General features: G+C 54.7%; 3 non-coding genes across 3 annotated transcripts in view; all 3 read right to left on the bottom strand.

Annotated features, from left to right (window-relative positions):
• LOC126317918 (large subunit ribosomal RNA) overlaps positions 1-1,134 on the bottom strand; it is a 4,222-nt gene extending 3,088 nt beyond the window's left edge. The window contains exon 1 of the ribosomal RNA XR_007557024.1: positions 1-1,134. This exon is cut by the window's left edge and continues 3,088 nt beyond it. This is a non-coding gene — a ribosomal RNA (large subunit ribosomal RNA).
• A 188-nt stretch (positions 1,135-1,322) lies between these two features.
• LOC126318012 (5.8S ribosomal RNA) lies at positions 1,323-1,477 on the bottom strand. The gene has a single exon (XR_007557101.1). It is a non-coding gene; the product is annotated as a 5.8S ribosomal RNA (ribosomal RNA).
• A 368-nt stretch (positions 1,478-1,845) lies between these two features.
• Positions 1,846-3,743, bottom strand: LOC126317902 (small subunit ribosomal RNA). The gene has a single exon (XR_007557009.1). It is a non-coding gene; the product is annotated as a small subunit ribosomal RNA (ribosomal RNA).
• Positions 3,744-7,500: the final 3,757 nt, after the last annotated feature.

Below are 7,500 nucleotides of genomic sequence, written 5' to 3'. Positions count from 1 at the left end.
GGTCCCAACGTGTACGCTCTAGGTGCGCCTCACCTCGCAATGAGGACGAGACGCCCCGGGAGTGCGGAGGCCGCCGCCCCGTGAAGGGCGGGGAAGCCCCATCCTCCCTCGGCCCGCGCAAGGCGAGACCTTCACTTTCATTACGCCTTTAGGTTTCGTACAGCCCAATGACTCGCGCACATGTTAGACTCCTTGGTCCGTGTTTCAAGACGGGTCGTGAAATTGTCCAAAGCTGAAGCGCCGCTGACGGGAGCGATTATTCCGCCCGAGAGCATCCCGAGCCAACAGCGGCGCGGGTCCGGGGCCGGGCCAGGTAGGTCCGTCATCCGGGAAGAACCGCGCGCGCTTGCCGGGAGCCCGAGCGCCCAAAGGGGCGAATCGACTCCTCCAGATATACCGCCGAGCAGCCAGCCAGGACACCGGGGCTCTGCCCAACAGACGCGAACCGAGGCCCGCGGAAGGACAGGCTGCGCACCCGGGCCGTAGGCCGGCACCCAGCGGGTCGCGACGTCCTACTAGGGGAGAAGTGCGGCCCACCGCACACCGGAACGGCCCCACCCCGCGGCGAGTGGAAAGGCAACCGGACACGACCCCGCCGCGGATTGCTCCGCGCGGGCGGCCGGCCCCATCTGCCGAGGGCGGGGGCCAGTGGCCGGATGGGCGTGAATCTCACCCGTTCGACCTTTCGGACTTCTCACGTTTACCCCAGAACGGTTTCACGTACTTTTGAACTCTCTCTTCAAAGTTCTTTTCAACTTTCCCTCACGGTACTTGTTCGCTATCGGTCTCGTGGTCATATTTAGTCTCAGATGGAGTTTACCACCCACTTGGAGCTGCACTCTCAAGCAACCCGACTCGAAGGAGAGGTCCCGCCGACACTCGCACCGGCCGCTACGGGCCTGGCACCCTCTACGGGCCGTGGCCTCATTCAAGTTGGACTTGGGCTCGGCGCGAGGCGTCGGGGTAGTGGACCCTCCCAAACACCACATGCCACGACAGGCGGCAGCCTGCGGGGTTCGGTGCTGGACTCTTCCCTGTTCGCTCGCCGCTACTGGGGGAATCCTTGTTAGTTTCTTTTCCTCCGCTTAGTAATATGCTTAAATTCAGCGGGTAGTCTCGCCTGCTCTGAGGTCGTTGTACGAGGTGTCGCACGCCACACCGCCAGCCGGCTGTGCACGCTACCGAGAAAGTACCGGTATGCGAACCGCCAGGCGACGGGCGCGCATCGCACGTTTAAGGAGACGCGGCCGGCCACACAGGCGACCACGACACTCCCACGTCTCCGAAGCGGGACAAACGCCGCGCGCTTCAGTATACGTAGCCGACCCTCAGCCAGACGTGGCCCGGGAACGGAATCCATGGACCGCAATGTGCGTTCGAAACGTCGATGTTCATGTGTCCTGCAGTTCACATGTCGACGCGCAATTTGCTGCGTTCTTCATCGACCCACGAGCCGAGTGATCCACCGTCCTGGGTGATCTTTTCCTTTTCAGTCTCCCACTGTCTCTTTCAAGACAGTAGCATTTGCGGGACTGAGGCGTCTGACGGCCCCTGTTCCACTATTTTTTTTTGTGTCCAACGGCCTCACAGCCGATGGGCGTCGTACGGCTCCACACCGGAGCGGACAGGCACTCGGGCGAACGTCATTCAAAACCGGCGCCAGGCGCCAGGTACCGCAGGCCAGCCGCTCCAGAGCTTCAGCGCTCGTACCACACAACAACAACACTTCCGCTAGTTTTGAGAGGCACGCGTGGTTCCGCACGCGGCGCACGGCCACTGCCGTACAGGTAGCGTGTTGCGCGACACGACACGACACGCACATCGAAAGACATGCAGTCTAGTCGGTAATGATCCTTCCGCAGGTTCACCTACGGAAACCTTGTTACGACTTTTACTTCCTCTAAATGATCAAGTTTGGTCATCTTTCCGGTAGCATCGGCAACGACAGAGTCGATGCCGCGTACCAGTCCGAAGACCTCACTAAATCATTCAATCGGTAGTAGCGACGGGCGGTGTGTACAAAGGGCAGGGACGTAATCAACGCGAGCTTATGACTCGCGCTTACTGGGAATTCCTCGTTCATGGGGAACAATTGCAAGCCCCAATCCCTAGCACGAAGGAGGTTCAGCGGGTTACCCCGACCTTTCGGCCTAGGAAGACACGCTGATTCCTTCAGTGTAGCGCGCGTGCGGCCCAGAACATCTAAGGGCATCACAGACCTGTTATTGCTCAATCTCGTGCGGCTAGAAGCCGCCTGTCCCTCTAAGAAGAAAAGTAATCGCTGACAGCACGAAGGATGTCACGCGACTAGTTAGCAGGCTAGAGTCTCGTTCGTTATCGGAATTAACCAGACAAATCGCTCCACCAACTAAGAACGGCCATGCACCACCACCCACCGAATCAAGAAAGAGCTATCAATCTGTCAATCCTTCCGGTGTCCGGGCCTGGTGAGGTTTCCCGTGTTGAGTCAAATTAAGCCGCAGGCTCCACTCCTGGTGGTGCCCTTCCGTCAATTCCTTTAAGTTTCAGCTTTGCAACCATACTTCCCCCGGAACCCAAAAGCTTTGGTTTCCCGGAGGCTGCCCGCCGAGTCATCGGAGGAACTGCGGCGGATCGCTGGCTGGCATCGTTTATGGTTAGAACTAGGGCGGTATCTGATCGCCTTCGAACCTCTAACTTTCGTTCTTGATTAATGAAAACATACTTGGCAAATGCTTTCGCTTCTGTTCGTCTTGCGACGATCCAAGAATTTCACCTCTAACGTCGCAATACGAATGCCCCCGCCTGTCCCTATTAATCATTACCTCGGGTTCCGAAAACCAACAAAATAGAACCGAGGTCCTATTCCATTATTCCATGCACACAGTATTCAGGCGGGCTTGCCTGCTTTAAGCACTCTAATTTGTTCAAAGTAAACGTGCCGGCCCACCGAGACACTCAACAAAGAGCACCCTGGTAGGATTTAAACGGGGTCCGCCTCGGGACGCGAAAGCACCCCTTCGGCTCGCCCCACCGGCAGGACGTCCCACGATACATGCCAGTTAAACACCGACGGGCGGTGAACCAACAGCGTGGGACACAAATCCAACTACGAGCTTTTTAACCGCAACAACTTTAATATACGCTATTGGAGCTGGAATTACCGCCGGCTGCTGGCACACAGACTTGCCCTCCAATAGATACTCGTAAAGGATTTTAAAGTGTACTCATTCCGATTACGGGGCCTCGGATGAGTCCCGTATCGTTATTTTTCGTCACTACCTCCCCGTGCCGGGAGTGGGTAATTTGCGCGCCTGCTGCCTTCCTTGGATGTGGTAGCCGTTTCTCAGGCTCCCTCTCCGGAATCGAACCCTGATTCCCCGTTACCCGTTACAACCATGGTAGGCGCAGAACCTACCATCGACAGTTGATAAGGCAGACATTTGAAAGATGCGTCGCCGGTACGAGGACCGTGCGATCAGCCCAAAGTTATTCAGAGTCACCAAGGCAAACGGACCAGACAAGCCAATCCGATTGGTTTTGATCTAATAAAAGGCGTCCCTGCCATCTCTGTCGGGACTCTGTTTGCATGTATTAGCTCTAGAATTACCACAGTTATCCAAGTAACGTGGGTGACGATCTAAGGAAACCATAACTGATTTAATGAGCCATTCGCGGTTTCACCTTAATGCGGCTTGTACTGAGACATGCATGGCTTAATCTTTGAGACAAGCATATGACTACTGGGCAGGATCAACCAGGGAGCTGCGTCAACTAGAGCTGAGCAGCCGGCCGCCCGGGAGTGGTGTCCCGGGGGCGCCGCGCGAACACGCAAGCGTCCGCTCAATTATTCTGCAAACAGGAGGAGGCCGAGCTCCCCTGCACGATACAGCCTCGAAACCCTCTCAGGTCCCGGCGGCGCGCAGCGCCGTCCTAGGTACTTGGTCGGTTTCGAGAGAGGCGCAATCGCCCGGAGTTAGGCGAGTAGACGGTTTTAGTGCGAACACCCTTGCTCCCAACTGAGCTTGCCGCTGCCGACAGAGGCCCGGGAGCGTGCTGTCGTGGCATTGCCGGCGGGAGACAACACGCGCCACCTATGGTGACCGGCAGCTCCAACGCCAGCGCCGACACAAGGGCAAAGCCCCCACTTGGGTGCAGAAGCGAACTCTCCCAGCACAGCGCGCACGCGCCAACACGTCCGCACAACTGCGATACAAACCACCTGCGAGAACCGCTGGGGGCGACCGACGAGCAGCAGACGGGCGTCGCGGCGCCGAGTGCCAGGCGGCGGCGCATCCTCAACGCACACAGTCCTCAATCAGACCAGCACACTGCAGATGTTCCACCGCGCTTCGCACCGGGCTCGGCTGAACCAACTTTGGCCGCCAGGCGCCGCGTGCAGGTGCGCCGCAGCGTAGCTGGCGCCGCCTGCCGAGCCCGTCGGCTGGCGCTCCTGCCCCTCGGCGCCCCCCACCAGCCGCCTGTTGCGCGTGCGCCCACGCAGCGCGCGGCCAACACGCCGGGCGGCCCCCCTTCACCGGCCGGGGAACAGTCCCACCAAGCCACCGCCGCGTATCGCTTCATACCCACATGGGCCTAGTCCACGTGTGTGGGTGGATGTGGCGGGTACCGCTGAAAACAACGGTTAATAGCTGTACCCGATCGTCGCCATCACAGCATTCACCTCCAGCGTGACACAACCGCTCAACAACGGATTTCCAGTTCATTTGCGTATCTTGGGCAGTAAACGTAGATGTCCACACCTACATTTGCGAATTCAACAATTCTTGCATGCCAGGATGTCATGTGTCCACGACACGCTACATCAGACCACATACACACTGCGACATGTGCAGAAGAGAACACGTGGAAGGTGGGCCCGCGCACGTATGCGATGTCCCTTCCGCGATCCACTGTCAACCGGCATCTGCGGCATGTCCCAGATATGGAACGCGGTCCACCAGGGTAGCACTTTGTGTGAGGCAATACGACAAAGTCGGAATACACGCGTATCTGTCTCGCGTGTGTGACCTGACTCACCGCACCACCACCCCCAGCGACCCAGGGTGACATACAATGCGTTCGTACGTTCCTCCCACACGCCTCTACGGCGTACCACAGTGCAACCTAGCTGTTATTGGGAGACGAGACAAGTAGCATCGAGCACAACATATGGAAATTGAGATTCGACACCGTTGGGCACAGCCAGCGTACGGTCACACGTATCACACTACTTCACTCTGTACGTAACGACCGATGATCGGTACAGCGTGTGGGTTACGCGTACGACATCAGCGGACAATGGACACAGACCATACCACGACGTACACTGAGGGCGTCGACATCTGAATGCAACTGAACAGCTGCGAGGCTCATTTAACACTCAAACGCCAGACCGACCAGCTTGAGAGGACAGAGACACAAAGAGGGGGACAGAGGGGGGGGGGCGGCGATATAGTCCTATTGCAGTACAATTGACAGTGGATAGCGGGAATATGTGGAAAGTAAGCAACACTCGCAAGACATCTACATGAGGATAACAACGACACCAGAGATTCCGAGCAGTGAACTATGTTAGGCAAAGGGACAACGTGGGTTAGGTTAAGGGACAACGTGGGTTAGGTTAAGGGACAACGTGGGTTAGGTTAAGGGACAACGTGGGTTAGGTTAAGGGACAACGTGGGTTAGGTTAAGGGACAACGTGGGTTAGGTTAAGGGACAACGTGGGTTAGGTTAAGGGACAACGTGGGTTAGGTTAAGGGACAACGTGGGTTAGGTTAAGGGACAACGTGGGTTAGGTTAAGGGACAACGTGGGTTAGGTTAAGGGACAACGTGGGTTAGGTTAAGGGACAACGTGGGTTAGGTTAAGGGACAACGTGGGTTAGGTTAAGGGACAACGTGGGTTAGGTTAAGGGACAACGTGGGTTAGGTTAAGGGACAACGTGAGTTAGGTTAAGGGACAAATTGAGTTAGGTTAAGGGACAACGTGGGTTAGGTTAAGGGACAAATTGAGTTAGGTTAAGGGACAAATTGAGTTAGGTTAAGGGACAAATTGAGTTAGGTTAAGGGACAAATTGAGTTAGGTTAAGGGACAAATTGAGTTAGGTTAAGGGACAACTTGAGTTAGGTTAAGGGACAACTTGAGTTAGGTTAAGGGACAACTTGAGTTAGGTTAAGGGACAACTTGAGTTAGGTTAAGGGACAACTTGAGTTAGGTTAAGGGACAACTTGAGTTAGGTTAAGGGACAACTTGAGTTAGGTTAAGGGACAACTTGAGTTAGGTTAAGGGACAACTTGAGTTAGGTTAAGGGACAACTTGAGTTAGGTTAAGGGACAACTTGAGTTAGGTTAAGGGACAACTTGAGTTAGGTTAAGGGACAACTTGAGTTAGGTTAAGGGTCAACTTGAGTTAGGTTAAGGGACAACTTGAGTTAGGTTAAGGGACAACTTGAGTTAGGTTAAGGGACAACTTGAGTTAGGTTAAGGGACAACTTGAGTTAGGTTAAGGGATAATGTGGTACAACCAGAGTTAGGTTAAGCGATAATGTGGTACAGCCACAGTTAGGTTAAGCGATAATGTGGTACAGCCACAGTTAGGTTAAGCGATAATGTGGTACAGCCACAGTTAGGTTAAGCGATAATGTGGTACAGCCACAGTTAGGTTAAGCGATAATGTGGTACAGCCACAGTTAGGTTAAGCGATAATGTGGTACAGCCACAGTTAGGTTAAGCGATAATGTGGTACAGCCACAGTTAGGTTAAGCGATAATGTGGTACAGCCACAGTTAGGTTAAGCGATAATGTGGTACAGCCACAGTTAGGTTAAGCGATAATGTGGTACAGCCACAGTTAGGTTAAGCGATAATGTGGTACAGCCACAGTTAGGTTAAGCGATAATGTGGTACAGCCACAGTTAGGTTAAGCGATAATGTGGTACAGCCACAGTTAGGTTAAGCGATAATGTGGTACAGCCACAGTTAGGTTAAGCGATAAAGTTGGTTACATTTGGTATTGTGTGGGAAGGGGGCAGAGAGAGGGGGGGGGGGGGTGGATAGTGGTGGCAGTACGCGGATGCCTGAGTCACCGTCAGATACGTCACGTCGGTTCGATGCTTGTAGCAAGAGGCTGGCGGGTCTGTGTCTCTCACTTCTGCAATTTTTCATGTGGTATAACACGAGGGCGGGGGGTGATATTTGGTGCCCCTCTGTGTAGGATGTGTGTTGGTTTATCTGAGCAATGGTAGTTGTCGGAGGAGTGGGGTATTGTGCTTTTATAGGTGGACCTACTGCTCTGGTTATCATAGTGTCGACGGTGCAATGTCGCAGAGAGGATGCACTCGACATTGTCGCATTCCAGATGTTTACGTATTGTGTGTCTCCGTTGCAGGCCGAGAGTGGTGCATGTTCGAGTGTCTGGCTGACGTGCGATTCACGTTGTGTGCCCAGTCTTACAGCACGTATAGGGACATTCGCATAAATCATCTATATGTGGCCTTGCATCATTTACTAAGCAGTGCCGTG

This window comes from Schistocerca gregaria, unplaced genomic scaffold (genome assembly GCF_023897955.1).
Source record: "Schistocerca gregaria isolate iqSchGreg1 unplaced genomic scaffold, iqSchGreg1.2 ptg000649l, whole genome shotgun sequence".
NCBI lineage: Eukaryota > Metazoa > Arthropoda > Insecta > Orthoptera > Acrididae > Schistocerca > Schistocerca gregaria.
The sequence above is the reverse complement of the archived record's forward strand: the minus strand, read 5'-3'. Positions and strand labels throughout refer to the sequence as shown.